Source organism: Hetaerina americana, unplaced genomic scaffold (assembly GCF_022747635.1).
Source record: "Hetaerina americana unplaced genomic scaffold, ioHetAmer1.1.p SCAF_12, whole genome shotgun sequence".
In the NCBI taxonomy this organism is placed as follows: domain Eukaryota; kingdom Metazoa; phylum Arthropoda; class Insecta; order Odonata; family Calopterygidae; genus Hetaerina; species Hetaerina americana.
Window position 1 is genome coordinate 19,034,823 of NW_027286292.1, and position 15,535 is coordinate 19,050,357.

Below are 15,535 nucleotides of genomic sequence, written 5' to 3' on the forward strand. Positions count from 1 at the left end.
GTTTCGTCAGGGAAGCCGCATTCGACGCTATATGGTAACCAAAACTCGGCCACTCGCTTGTTTTATATTGTATCATGTATTTTGGCTCTACGTTTTCTCCGCGTTAGAGCAGACGTCTTGTGCTCTCACAAGTCCACCAGTTTTGTCTCATTGCTATCAGTTTAGAAAAAGCTAGAACCGCAAATCACTATTTTTATATTGTTTTTAATAATCGCACGCTAGAACTATTTGAGTCACTAACCAATGGAGTCCGAGAGCTTAAGTCTAGAATTGCAATCTCTTCTCGTGGCATCGAACGCTAACTTAAAGACATCAGTCGAAACAAACCGCCAGGCCCTGATAAAGTCTCTGCCAGTGTATACAAGACGATGGCATCAGAAATAGATCCTTATTTGGAAATAATATTTAACAAATCCCTAAGTGATCGCTTATTTCCCAAGGACTGTAAAGTAGCCAATGTCACATCCATATTTAAAAAGGCCATTAGTAATTACCGACCCATCTCGTGCAAAATCTTAAGGAATATAATTGTAAGTTCAATCATGGGGTATTTCGATTCCCAGAGCTTACTGATAAAAAGGTAATGCGTTTTCCATAGAAGCAGATCTTGTGGGACTCAACTGGCACTTTTCCTTCATGATATATCGGTCTAGGGCTGGAATAATGTTTATGTCGATGCTATATTTTTAGATTTTGAAAACGCATGCGACAAAATCCCTTGTAGGAAGTTGCTCCAAAAGTTGGAAGGCTACGGGATAGATGAGAGCGAAATACTGGATCAATCAATTTTTAACATTCCGGGAGCAAAGGGTCTCAATAGATGTCGTATCATCCAACTCAGTACGCGTCTCATCGAGTGTCCCACAAGGGAGAGGTATCTGTCTGTTGCTCCTTTAATACATTAATGGCCTCAGGTTTCCAGTAAACATCGTTTCTTTGTTGACGGTCGGGTAGGGTAGAGGGACCTATCCAGTCAGGAAGAAAGGGAATCATTATGTCCCATATGCGATCGAAAAGTAATGCGATACATGGGAGCTGGAATTAAATTTGAATAATTGTGTTTCGATGAATTTTTAGAGAAAGAGTATTTCACCCGGAAACATTTATGGCCCACAGAAACCAATATTAGAAGCGAAGAATCTGTAATATTCAATAAGTATCGGGACTGGTTCGCTGTAGCCTCAAGGTGGATGGGGGTCCGATCGGTCGGCTCGGTAGAGGGGTCCCCCATCACTCAGGCGCACTTTAGTTCAGTCGCCTCCGGGCATGCGTAGAGGGCAGGAGGTGGATTTTTGTGACGTGTGATTGTTTGTGGTGTCGTCAAGCATGGAGCGCACCGTCGAGCAGCGTTAAACTCGGGAAATCCACGTCGGAGACCCTTGAATTCATTAAACAGTTTTATGGGATTGACGCCTTAAGCCGCACAAGAGTTTTTGAGTGGCACAAAATGTTTAAGGATGGCCGGAAGCTCGTCGAAGACGAGCACCGCGTCGGACGCCCGAAGACCGCTCGAACCGATGCTCAGGTGGCCAAAGTGTAAAAAGTTTTGGACTTTGACAGGCGTTTAACCATCACCCTTATCAGTGAGGAGACCGGCTTTTCAGTCGGAACCTTCCAAACCATTGTAACAGAGGATCTTGCGATGAGGAAAGTGTGCGCGAAGCTGGTGCCGAAAGTCTTGAGCGAGGAACAAATACTGTCGCGGGTAGTAATTTAGCTGCTGACGAAATTCGACGTGGCAACGTTGACTAACCCCCCCCCCTACAGCCCCGACCTGGCTCCATCTGGCTTTTTCTTGTTTCCGCGAATAAAAAGGGAGCTCAATGGATATCGAATCGAATCCATCGAGGCGGTTCAAGCGGCGACGACAAAGGCTCTCAACAGTATTCCGGAAACCGACTTTTAGCGGGATTTTGACGAGTGGCAGTGAGGAAAACAGGTCCGCGAAATTTTCGGAATGGCAAATGTAAAGTTAAGATTCATAAAAAGGATACTTGGGAAATATAATGAGAGGGTAAAGAGCTCTGTTATTTTACATTAGGCCCACCTAGAGTACGTACGCTGCGAGTGTATGGGATCCTCACAAGTAGGTATAGTTTTAGAACTAGATTGAGTGCAACGTAGAGCAGGTAGGCTTTTGAAAAAGTTTTAGGAACAGCGTAGCAGTGTCACAACACTATTGGGAGAGATAGGATGGGAGCCTCTTGGTGACCGTAGGTTGAAATACAGGTTAAATTCACATTGTAAATTTGGGACAGTTGAGGCAACTATCCGAGGTTGTTAAACACATTACAGACCCCGACTTACATGTGCTATAGATATTAGCGTGGATACATTTAAAATGTTATTCATCGAACGAATATAGATCAAAATAGATATTATCGCAGGTGCGAAGTAGTGGATAATTTATATTGGTAGTGTAAATATTTCGTCATAATCATGCTCTTAAAATACCTCATTTTTATAACTTTGCTCTCGAATGATTTGGATATTAGCCTGTTACTGAATGTTTTTGCTTGTAAGTAGCTTCTTTCTTGGTCGGTAACTTCGTTGGAGTGCATGATCGAACTAATCTTGGGTTAATGACTAACTGATCCTAGCACTAACGGATATCAATTGGAAAAGTATTACGATCAGTTATTCATTATGTTCGACTTCCTCTACATCACGCCTGAAGCTACTCAATTTAATCCTATATTGATGTGTTATGATTGTGCATGCATGGCTGGTGACCTAATATCCTCCCCATTACGCCCTTGCGGGGTATTGACAATGATTAAGAATTTGGTACGAATAAAATACATGATTGCAGCAATTACCTTACTCTTCCTAACATTGAGAGAATAAAACGCATTCTTGGAAATTTTCTACGTTTGAACCATTTAATGGAATGACTGTTTCGTGATTTAACAGTCGATAACATCCACTAAATTCCGATACATCTTGGTCAACAAAAAAGCAACTACCAATATCTCATCCAATACCACAAAAAAACCTTGGGAACGACGGCTTTTGGCATTAAAATCTTGACTTTAAAAATACTGACCATGTGGCTTCCTTATTTGAAATAAGTCGCTGGTGTTTGACCGTTGTAGAATTTAGACATTTAGTTTTAAATAAAAGGAATAGTTTTCCGCACTTTTTCATGGCTTATCCTCTTCATATTTTCGTGAAAGCGTTGAAATCGGTTGAGGTTTATATTTAAAAATCCTCAAAAAGGTACTGATTTATTTTATTTGCTTCGTAAATCAAGCGTTTTTATCAATGACATGTTCGTTCGCATTTTTTTCCATTTAAAAGACACGAGGGGTTAATTGGGAGAGGGGGAATGATAGGAGCGTTTGATTGACCTCGGACTTCACGGGCTCTGCCTAACCACAAAATTAGTCATCTCATTGTGCCCACTGGCCAGCCACCAGCAAACGCGAAGGTCGAAGGTTTCAATCTAACTGGTAACGTACGTGAATTGTTGGTTTTGATTAAATCACCGAGGGAAATGACAATAATGACGGTATGATCGCTCTTAAATCCAATAAATTGGAAGCTAGAAATAAAATCACCTTCAAACCCAAGCAAGCCTTAACTACATTCAGCAAATTAAAAGAATATGTGCATTGTGGTATATATATATATATATATATATATATATATATATATATATATATATATATATATTTCATTGGAATTACTCAACTTCGCGTCACTGATGTATCATAAATGCTTATGAATGTAATCGATACTGGAGGTGCTAAGAATTCATACCCGCACGGTAATTACAACATTTTTAGTATTATTTTGGTTAACCAGGTAGTTTTGAGTGATTAGGTTATATTGAATCGACATAATCAAAATGCATGAGGAGAACATTATATGTGTAGTTTAAAAGTCTTATTTTCCTGTTGATTAACGGGAAAATGTAAACATGATTCTCTGTCGAACAATAACTGTTAGAAGAAGAGGAATTAGCCCCTCCCGAGGATCTACAAGGAGAGGAGGATGTAAAAAGTCGTTCATCACATCAACATTGAAGTGTACAAGTTGGTACGAGTTGTGCAAGCATAAAGTTGTACCAATTTTAATAGGATAAGCTAGCATTTTGTTCCAGTTTTCAAATCAATAATTCTAATATTATAATTACTATCGAGTGGCCTTGATCTTTTTGGTGTTATTCTATGTGCCCAGTGATGCCCAGGCGGTGTTAGAATCATTTTTTCCGTCTTATGAATGATGTTTTTGGAAACACACAGTGATGGGAAAGCGCGATTTTTTACCTTTATTTTTTATTATTCGTAATCTACCGATTAAGGTAGGTTTGGATACATACTGCACAAGGGTATAGCGTTATTGCCTCTCTCACAAAAAACAACTTCACATCCTACATTGTATTTAGCCCTATTAAGCTCACCTCCACTTAGTTCCTACCTTTTTTCGTATTTTTCTGTCCAACATGCGTGCCCCACATCTACCCTTTCTCGTTTGCCGCACGTTCTCCCCTCTATCACGGTCTTCAGAATCCCTTTGCCGATCAAAATGCTCTGCATCCACTTTACTGCCTCCTTTGGACTTCTCTCAACAATCCCAACTCCTCCCAAAATATGTCTGGTAATTCCTCGTTTTTTAAACTTTTGTCCATTTCACCTTTCCCACCATTTCCACGCACACAATTCAAAAGCTTCTAATCTTCGCGTGTCATTTTGCTTCAATGACTACGTATCTTTCCGCGCCGCACAAAACCACGCTTTTTTCAAAGTGTTCAGGAATCTTTTCTTAACATTCGTACTCAATGCCCCTGTCAGAAAGTCCCTGCTCTTTTTGAAAGCTTCTTTGCCTAATGTAATTCTTCATTAGTCTCGACCACTTGGCGAATTTCAGTCCAAAACACGTATTAGATAACCAAAATGTTCCACCTACTCAAGTTTATGAGGTCCTATTTTTATTTTTACCTTAGATTTTCTTTTCTCGGAAAGCGTACAACTTTTAATTTGTTTAAATCTATTCTTATTACATACCGATCGCACTGACTTTCCAATGGGCTCGTCATTGTTGGTAATTCTTTGTCTGAATGGCAAACTTTAGCTTGATCATCCGTAAACCTAATTGTATGATTTCCAAGATTATTCGGGTCTCCCACCGGGTCCACGTTCGTAGGTTTGCCGACGTTTCGATGGCCGAGTCGTCCATCGTCTTCAGGGCATGTCGGTACTCAGGTATCTGAGGTGTGTAGGCTGCAGATATATTTCTTATCCATCCAGTCTACTCTTATTTTTTGGGGTACATTCAATATTTCTGCCAAACTCACTCCATCAAACGCCTTCTTAAAACACAAAAATATATTTTGATTGGATTCTTAATTCCTCTCTATTAATAACCTTATCGTGTTGATGGCACCACGCGTGCATCTCCACTTTATGAAATGAAACTGATCACCCACCACTCCATCAAACGCCTTCTTAAAACACAAAAATATATTTTGATTGGATTCTTAATTCCTCTCTATTAATAACCTTATCGTGTTGATGGCACCACGCGTGCATCTCCACTTTATGAAATGAAACTGATCACCCCATGAATAATCGTTTGTCCTCCTCTCCATCCCGTTGCTGATAATCCTCAATACCAACTCAACTGCCTGTAATATCAAAATTATTGTTCCATAGCCCTCACATATGGCTGCCTTCCCGTATTTTGGGATGGGGACTAACTCGAACGAAATCTTAAGGCCAAATTGCACCCTCATTCATGCTAAAAACAAGCCCATAAACAGCTCTTCCGTTTTGTCATCTTTAACCCTTAAGTGTTACCATAGGGATTTTATCCAACCCCACGGCCTTATTTCATTTCAATTCCCTTGACTTTCTTTTTAACCTGCAATCACGTAATCCATAAACTAATTTTTCCCCGACAGCGTCATATTCTCTTTCTACATCTAAACTTGCTGGCCTATTGCCTTTACCATATCGTTCCTCTACATATCCCTTCCATATTTCTTGTCAACCTTGTTGGTTACAATCTGTTGGCTCCATTTGAGTGTTGTAGACCATTGAAGGAATAATATAACCACTACCGTGGTGAAGCAGCTAGCGTTTGTGAAGCGCATAGTTTCAATATATAGCGATATTGAGGTGAAGGAAACATGCCATTGCTTGTTAGACCTGGCATCGAATGTACTTAGATCATATGAGATCATACGCACAGAAAATATTCTTATTGATGGTCCTGAGAACCACTTAAGCTACATTTTATTGTTCTGTAGTCCTCACATATGGCTGCCTTTCCCTTTATTGGAATAAAAAGTAATATTAATATGAGAAAATCTTATGGCCAAATTTTTCCTCCGTAAATACTGAGAGTTAGCCCATTAAACTGTTTTTCCCATGTTCTTCCAAACGTGAGCTTAGTTCCGCAGGCGCTGAGTTTCAGTACAGGCGGAGTTTCAGTACAGGCGCTGTCCACAAAGTAACCTCCGTTATGCTATAAAAAATACTCTGGAATAGACGCACAAAAGTTATTATTTTCATCTCAAAACTACATATCTTTACTATTTTTATAGATATTCGCCTAACAGGTTTAAACATTTGTCATATATCTGAACTAGTTTACGAAATCCTCCAGCATAAAATTCTGTCGCCTGAGATCGCAGCAAAACGATGATGGCATCTCTTGGAGTTCCTCGAGAAGAACGCAAAACATGAGGTAACCTAACTTTTTAGTCGTGTTCCCATTCGAAAGAGTCTTAGAAATCTTTGAAAAACTTTCTAAGGATTCCGATATCGTAAAACGCCGGTTTACACGAACTTTTTCATTAATTTTCAGATGCAGTTCATTGTTCAGCACAGAAGGGGACGGCCACTTCCGTCATCATCATCAAGGAAATTTGTGCATTCACTCTTAAACGAACAACAACACTAACGTACAAATCTTGTCACATCACATTTGGTCCGTACAAAGCACAAATTTCCAGATGAATGTCAGCATCTTTGAAATTTTTATCAGTAAAAACCTTATCACTGGACGGACTCCACATTTGGCGGAAATTCCAATTGTACTGTTCATTTTGACTCGCTGCTGTAAACAAACCACAAGCGGCGCGACCTAACAACCACTGAGTGTGCCTACCTTCTCTGTGGGACAATACCGCGACCATTTGGCTCCCTCCACTAGTTATCACGCTACACGAAAACGGAGGCTACTTTCAGGACAGCCCTCTTATCTACCACCACGGCCTTTTTGATTTCAATTCCCTTAAAAACCTTTGTATCTCCATATCGAGTAAGCCTGGGCCTAAGCTATTCTCATCTACGCCATACTCTCCTCTTTCAATGCCTAGTCTTATTGGCCCAATGTCTTCACTGTGTGATTCCCCAATAAATATATTCCATCCAACTTTCTTTTGTATTTTTTGGTTCAATTAATGCGTTACCGCACTTATATTTAATTTTTTGCACGGATTTGACTGTGCAGCTATACAGCTGTACTTTTCTGCGCAGCCCATCGATTTCACCCTTCCTTTGTAAGCTTTCCATATCTTCACGCTACCTCTTCCACTGTGCTTTCTACTTCCTTGTAACTAACTTTTTAAAAATCTTTTATTTCTTTCCCTCGTCTATTGGTCTAATACTCGCGTCCGTAATCAATGGTTTCCTTGTCCTTTTTCTATTTACTGTTCCTGTAGTTTCGTTTGGCTTACGATTTTCCTTTTTGATTTGTTCTTTTTTTTCTTTATATTAGTACCCAGCTCTCTCTTCTCAACAAAGGTTTTCTCTACACCCTGCTTGAGCTTTGTTTTGAACTTTAAGAAACTTTGTAAAAGTCACGAAACAGTAAGATGTCTCCTAGGAATGAAGACCTTCCATTGATATAAAATATCACTTTTAATGGGGCTTGAAATTGTATTTTTCTGCACTTACGCACAGATATTCGCAATCAGGGACCACATTTAAAAATCACGCAGCTAATTATTATTGGTAGCCTAACAATTAATGTAAGTTTTGGATCGAAACAGACTGATCATCAGAACACTTTCCAGCTGCGTTCAAAAAGACTCAACCTCACACCCCACACTGCATTAAAAATTTAATTTCAATTCTAAATACTTTCTATCTCCCTTCATTCTGTCCATGCTTATCCTTTTCCTCCCCCTGTCTCACTTACCTAACTTCCTTCACTCTATCACATATTTATATCCTTACTCAATGTGCATGTCATCAACTGCCTCCTCGTTGTGAAAGCTTCCTCGCCTAAATCAATTCTTCTTCTTCTAATTCTTCCTTCATACTACTTCAGTCATCCTGGTCCATAAAACTTCCAAGATTCATGAAAAAATGTTCGTCTTTCTCAATTTTTTTCTCTTTTTCTTTTAAGCTTTCTCCTTCTAAAAACATCATAACATTTGTTTTTTTTCCATTGAACTTCATTCCATCACCCTTATTTTACCCTTCCCGCATGGCCACATTACAATGCCATCAAATAATGTAACGCTCTTTACATTGTTGCCTGCTCTGCTTTGTCTGATTTTAAGTTTCCCCTTCCATCCCTCGTGTCGCTCTGTCAGGGGACCCCCCCCGCTAACGCGTTGGGTCACATTCCCTACCTGTGTCTTTGGGGGAGAAGACCGTTGTATGTTGCATATCCATATGGTTTTGGAATTTCGCCTTCTTACTAATCAAATTCTAGCTTGCACGTTATTGGATACATTTTTTCTACATCCTAAGGTGAAATTGTTTGTTAGTTTTCGGTATTAATATTTGCATGGTATGTTTGCATAGTATAGGTTTGCATGGATGTGTTGATTTTGCATGTGATTTAGTTCTCTTTTACGGTTGGTGACCTAATACCCCCCGCCACACGCCCTTGCATCGGTTTGCGCGGTATTGTATAGATGCATAATGAGCTCGGAAATGAATTATAGCCTCTCCTCTGACTGACAAACTAAAGCTTAGTTGGTTCATCAACCAACTTAACTGATTTTATGAATTTGAAACCGACTTTCATACATATCTCATGTTCTTTACATACTTCTTTTATAATTTCCTCCACGTATTCGTGGAAAATCAGGTTTGAGAATAGGCATGTTGCCTGTTGTTGTTTGCATAGGCTGTAGAATTAGAGAGTTTACTATGGAGTAAAATACAGCGAAAGGAAGATAACGTAGCTAGGGGTGGTAGTAGTTTTGAAAAACATGGCAAGGACAAATTGAATAGCTTGAGGCGTGATGTGGTGGAAGTCTAACATAATGAATAACTGATCGAAGAGGAAAATTGCTTCGATCAGTTATTCAACATGGTAACGAGATACGTAGAAAACAGTGCAGATGAATGATATAATGCGTATTACTGGTAAAGGTAAAAACTTAGCCAAAAAACTTCTTCGTCATTCTTTAAGTCTGGATACCAAAAGGTAACTGATCGAATCAAGAAAAATTCGAGAGGGATGGAATTACTACATATATGATCAATATGCTAAGGATATTAGGTCAACAAGTTTAGACAGAAAGAGAATATAACGTAGGCGGGGATACGTTAAGTCTTGACATAGTGGTTGCAAGATAAGAAGAGCAACAAGGGAGTTTAAATTCAATAAGGCCGTGGAGATAGAATAAATCCCTTCGGAATTGCTTAAGCGTTTAGAATAAAACAAATGGAAGAATTTTATGAGTATATTTGTAGCATGAATGAGGGAGGAAATTGGCCTGAAGATTTCGTTTGATAAGTGTTAATTACCAATCCAAAAAAGGGATTCAACCATATGTGAAGAGTATATGACAATAGGTTTGATTTTGAATGCAGCTAAAATGCTACTTACGATTATCATTAAGGGGATGCAGAGGTGGTGAATTATTACTTAGGCTAGGGGTGGTGAGCCTTTGGGTGATTCGGTGCCAAAGCTTATGAAATAAGAGTGTACTCTTGCGTGCCCACCCATCGAGTAAGATAGAGATGTCGATTATTTTTATATCTATTAGAGTCATAGGGCGTTTTTATAATAAAAATAATAATTTTAAGTTGGAGTTATATTCATTTGTGTTTTTAGTTTGAATGTTTTTTAGAGATTATAACAGAGGTAAATGCAAATAAAAATAATATATGAGTTAAATATCACATTCGATCTTTATCAGTCAATAGAACTTCTTCTTGGGAAATACAATTGCCTTTTGTTAGAGGATAAAGAAAAATCGCAATTAACATTGTTAATTCTCCACGTATTCAGAGAAAAATTGATCAATTATTCCCAAAGGTAATTCACGCGTGATAAGTAAATAAAACAAACTTTAATGTAAGGAATGTTCACTACAGTGGTGATATCAAAGCAATGGACATGCTCTGACCTAATCGGAGGATCTGCTCTTTCTCTGTCACATATAGAGTATAAAATATGTATGTATAACATATAAGAAAAATGTTGGGCATGCTTTAATGCGAATGAAAACAAAGTATCCGACGCAGAAAATGTTTGGCAACTCGAAGTCAAAAGGATTGTTCCGATCGCAGAGGCCGGTATTGTATATTTTTAGACCCTGATGTTTAAAATCGCCGTAAAATTGCCCGATGAAAATGAACTGCAAGTTGACATTGCGAGTGGCGATTTATTTGTTTAAATCGAGCATTACGGCTGTTTGAGCTTTCAAATTCATTTCTTATAACAATTACCTCCTCATGAATCTTTTGGATGCCTAAATGTATGCAAACGGATCTAGCAATTACTACAGGACAAATATTTGCCCATGAACCGTCTAACCAAGGGAGTTCAGAAAGTTCAAGGCCTGGATAAAGAGTTATACAGGCTCCCCCCGAAAAAAATCCCAAGGGGCAGGATTTTTTGTCTTTGCATTAAGTAGAGTAACTCGAGAAGAGATTAGCTAAAGCTGAATTAAACATAACGAAGATGATACTGTCCTAACGAGCTCCTTGACAGTCTGTAATAGAGGAGGTGATTATCAATTAAATTTACAATTATGTCTTTCACAAGTACTTTACCCATGTCGTCACGTTCGTCACGATGGGCGACTTATCTGCCACCTCTATATGCTTCAGACTGCTCCGGTGCGTTTGGCGGATGGAGAGTTGGTATGGGCATTGTTAGAAAGAGGAGTAAGGCAGAAATGCTTATTCTCAAACCTGATTTTCCACGAATGCGTGGAGGAAATGATAAAAGAAGTATGCAAAGAACATGAGATATGTATCGAGTCGGTTTCAAATTCATAAAATCAGTTAAGTTGGTTGATGAACCAACTAAGCTTGAAGAAGCCCCGTCAGCTTAGCTGATGAAGCAACTAAGCTGACGGGAGATAGAAAGTATTTAGAATTGAAATTAAATTTTTAATGCAGTGTGGGGTGTGAGGTTGAGTCTTTTTGAACGCAGCTGGAAAGTGTTCTGATAATCAGTCTGTATCGATCCAAAGCTTACATTAATTGTTAGGCTATCAATAATAATTAGCTGCGTGATTATTAAATGTGGTCCCTGATTGCGAATATCTGTGCGTAAGTGCAGAAAAATACAATTTCAAGCCCCATTAAAAGTGATATTTTATATCAATGGAAGGTCTTCATTCCTAGGAGACATCTTGCTCTTTCATGAATTTTGCAAAGTTTCCTAAAGCTCAAAGCAAAGCTCTGGCATATTGCGCGTTACATGTAGTTTAGTTTGGATTTAGCTTGCCAGTCAGTGAAGATGGATTAGTTGGCATAAATATACCAATGCTAGTAATTGAAAGAAACATATCTATTTTGAAGCGTGTTTATTTATAAATATCCGTAGCAATGATTTACGTTCTCTTGTGATCGCCATTATTGTGCCATAGGCTTTATTGCGAAAAAATGAGGAAAAGCTTATAAGTTATACTGTATTTGAGCGTTACAGATATGGCAAACTTTCCACTATAAAGTAACAATTTTACAGATAGTATTCGAAAGTGAAACTTGGTCGATAAATGAATGATAAGTGGATTACTACTTCTGGAATAAAGAAGTCAAATTCATTTTGCAAACTATTATGTTTTGTGTGGAAAATATAAAGTACCATCAGCTAATATAAATTGAATAATTGAAAGAGAACATGGTGACTATTTTAAACTCTCCACTCCCTTTTATCGAAGATCCCAAGGTCTAAACCGCAGGCTATAGCTATTTGGCCATTGGAGTCGTCCGTGCGAACAATTTTATTCAAGCCTATTGTAAAGGTAAATTACCTATTCCGAGGAAATAGGTCAGTACCAGCGTGCTGAAATGAGGACGGGTGTAAAGAAGGGTCAATTGTTGTCAATACAATAGGTATTTACACAAACAACACAGTGAAAAAAACGTTTTCAGAGAAAGCAATGCAACCAACTGACGCGTGAGTTTACTGAAATTGATGACTGCTCAATTTAATCGTAATGACCGAGTGTACCGACATTTTTCAACGCATTCAACTGGCCACCCTTAGCAGGGGAGAGGAATAGTGCCCTTTGGAAATGATGTGGATATAATATAGAAATTATATTTGGGTAGAATAAAAGCATTCATCCTCTAAAGCCTAACACTCAAGTATTTAAAATCTGAAGGAAATAATTTACTGATCTATATTTTAGAATATCTGGGAAAGGGATACGGGGAATTTTCTTTTGCTTAGTCTTAAGACAAATATTAAGCATAAGACAATCACTGTATTACGGACGTATATTGGTGGTTATAATTTATCGTACACCTAGTTTGACCTATGTACAAACAAAAAATACCAAAGGTGATGGAAACATTCATTTTCTTCATCAAAAATGGTAAACTTTAGCGGTAGGGGACTTCTTTTCTCCTGTTCGAACGTTTAATATTAATAAAAGATAGTAATTTGTCACTTTTGTAGATAAACTGAAAGATCTTTTATGGTATATCCTTCTCCAAAAACCATTGGAAAGCTGTGTTGTCACGGAAACGGCGACGCACGCCAACTTCTAATTACCATACGGGGAAATGGTACTGTCCACCTTTTATTCTCGCTAAAGCCCGCAAAAACAACCTTTTGGCGTCTTTGAGAGCAACATCTACAGGCTGAGTTGGCACTTTAGGGGATTGTCACCCAAGTTGTGATTCGTTGCATCGGGAGGAAGAATAGAAAAACAATAAAAAATATATAAATGCAGTGATGTAGGGAATATCATTTTCATTATTACAAAAAATCTTACGTATAGGGTGGATTTTACTCAGTGCTTTAACTTGACTAATTTTAAACGAATGAATTTTTTAATTTTAGTGATTAATATCTCACCTTTTAGATTCTCTTAGTGATTTAATGGAAACCAAATTTGTGTGACTTCAATTGCCAAATATTTCTTTCCCTAGTGATGGCCATTTTTGCCCTCTAATTTTACTTTTGGGTGGTATATGAGCCATATGATATATTTTAAAATATATGAACAAATATGAATAAATGTATGCACATGATGTTAAGGGAGACGTCAATTAAAAATATTTTAGAGCGCCTACGTTGCGCTTTGCGCTTGCGTTTTCTGGTCCTGAAAACCCTCACAACAAGTGCAGCAGATATGAGAATAAATATAGTTCTCTCTTTCCTCTAATGTGTAAAATTTCCCATATGGGTTTATTCAGTTGACTGGTACTCCAGTTGAGATATTTTTGCATTGCTCTGAATGCACGGCATCTAATAAGATATTATAAGTTCCTTCAAAGGGAGTAGCGTGCAAAAGGAAAACGAATTTTCGTTTTGCTGAGAAGTTTTGGAAGAAACTGGCGTTTAGAGTCCTGAGGCTAATTCCTCAAAGCCTTTTTCCATACATCGACTTATATGCTTAGTGTTCTCTAAATTGACATTTTGACTAAAGATTCGCCTTTGGAATTGAATCGATGTCGTTGCAAATGGCCGCAATGATGGTAAAGTTTGTATTATCAGAGCTCCAGCGCACTATTACCAAACAGTTATTACGTATATTCGTTTTCACATATAGTTTAAGATAAAGAAATTAGGTTTTAACATTGCATCCGATGAAATCTTAAAATGATTTGTAGAAGTTCAAAGGAATTGCTTTTTAATACAAGAGATGCGAAAAAATAATTCAAGGGCTTCATATTTCGTGAATAATTTGGCTGAAACTCACTGAAATATAGTAAATAAATGCCTCATTATAGTACATATATTTGTTTGGTTTTTAGATGATTTTTTTTCAATTTTTCGCTCTAATATACATAAACGCCATTTCAACTTATTCCTTTTAATATCTCGTCTACACCTCTTAAATAACAGTGCACTTCTCTTCCATGACAGGAAATTCCATCAATCACCGAAAGAATTTGCTGATATATTTTATGTAGGCGTTGAGTATTTATGTTTTTTATTCTGCAACTCATGTTTTCATTTCTGTTGAAACCCGCAATTCCTTTTATTAAATAGATATACTGAATCCTTTTCTATGATAACTCACAAATTTGTTGTGCATTTATGCATGGATAGCTTTAAACTGTTCTATAAATCAACTTTATTATCTCACTTATTTCTACGCATATGATTACTCCCAGCATGTTGATATTGAATTTCTCGGGAATACTTCTACCTCGAACCGCTGATTTAACAGCTTACTGTAAAGAATGGCTGGAGAATAAACCTCTTGAAAGAGGAGTAAGAAAAATCACATTTCCCAGTCAAATTTTCCGAGGCACCGATTTTCATGTTTTTTTGTTAACATGATTACGCTGTTAGTTTGTGAGTTAATTGAGTTGAGTATGTATTATTTAAAATTAGCATACTCTTATATTTTTGTGGTTGTGATCCTTCATGTAACTGAAATTGCTTTCACATTGTGATTGAATTCATATCGGTCACTACTGAGATGTGAGGTATTGCGACGCACTATACTCGGCCAAGTAAATTGGACCTCTCTCGCCTCGCCTAATATTTTAAACACTGTGGACGATGAAAACATTCAACATGTCAAATTTAGTTCCCTTTAGCGGCGTGTGGTTATGAATTATAATTTTAATTATAAATGTCATTGTAAAGTGTAATTATAAAGGTAATTGTAAAGTGTAATTATAAATGTAATTGTAAATTGTAATTCATAAATTGGGATACATTTTCTGAGCCCAATCTCATATTTTTTTAAATCAGAGTAAAATTTCTCGTGTCTTCAAATTTGGATGATTGTTGCTGTTTTTTGTACAGAGAAGTGTGAAAATGCACTTTTGCCGAAAAAATCAGTTTTAGAAACCGAGGGCGGTGGAGGATGAAAGTCGTTCTGGATGTGTACGTACCCTCCCAATGCAGCCAGAGGTTCCACAGTTACGTATCTTTCCTTCGCTCACCTCCTACCATCTCTTCTGTCCCCTCCGCTTCACCTCGATCTGGAGGCGACCAAATCAGATCGCCAAGTTTTTTGATAAATATGCATTTTTACGATGACTCTTCTCATGCATTGACTGTAATAGCTTTGGTAATATATTTCTTCCCTAGTCACCTTAGTATCTCATTCTGTCTCTAATGTTAAAATATTTTTTTAATACTGGGATACATCTCATGAAAATTTGTTATCCATGTATCTATTTTATTCTTAAAA